The sequence below is a fragment of the Monopterus albus genome, unplaced genomic scaffold (assembly GCF_001952655.1).
Source record: "Monopterus albus unplaced genomic scaffold, M_albus_1.0 scaffold404.1, whole genome shotgun sequence".
Classification (NCBI taxonomy): Eukaryota; Metazoa; Chordata; class Actinopteri; order Synbranchiformes; family Synbranchidae; genus Monopterus; species Monopterus albus.
In genome coordinates this window covers 30,704-31,305 of record NW_018128284.1, presented here as the reverse complement: position 1 = coordinate 31,305, position 602 = coordinate 30,704, and positions in this window count along the sequence as shown.

Genomic DNA, 602 nt, shown 5'->3' with positions numbered 1-602 from the left:
ATTTGCGTCTCCATCTCCGTCTCCAGGTTGCTCTCCTGATTTCAGCCTGCTCGCTTGTGCCTGGTGCTCCGAGGGCTCCACGTGTTTGCGCATTCCACTCTCGAATGCCGGCTTTTTCTTCGTTTTTTTTCTTTTTTGTGTGGTTTTTACTCTTTCTGCAGTGCACAAATGTCATGCACTGCTAACATACAACAGACAGGCATTGCTGGATATCGCCAACTCACACAGACACTGGGAATTTTCTGGTTTCATACCACCGGAGCTACATCTCATTGTCCGAGGTGGTGTGTGTGTGTGTTTATCAATAACTCGTGGTATGAAGCAGCCTATAGGAGGGAGGTGGCCGGTCTGGTGTCATGGTGCAAGGACAATAATCTCAGCCTCAACACGAACAAGACAAAGGAGATGGTAGTGGACATGATGAAGGAGAGAAATCATCAGCCACTGTTCATCCTCACTTGAACACTTTACACCACACAGCTGGTCAAGAAGGCCCAGTGGCGGCTGTACTACTTGAGGAGACTGAGGAGGTTTGGCATGTCACCTAGGCTCCTTTGCAACTTCTAGGGCTGCATCGTCGAGAGCATCTTGACCAGCTGCAT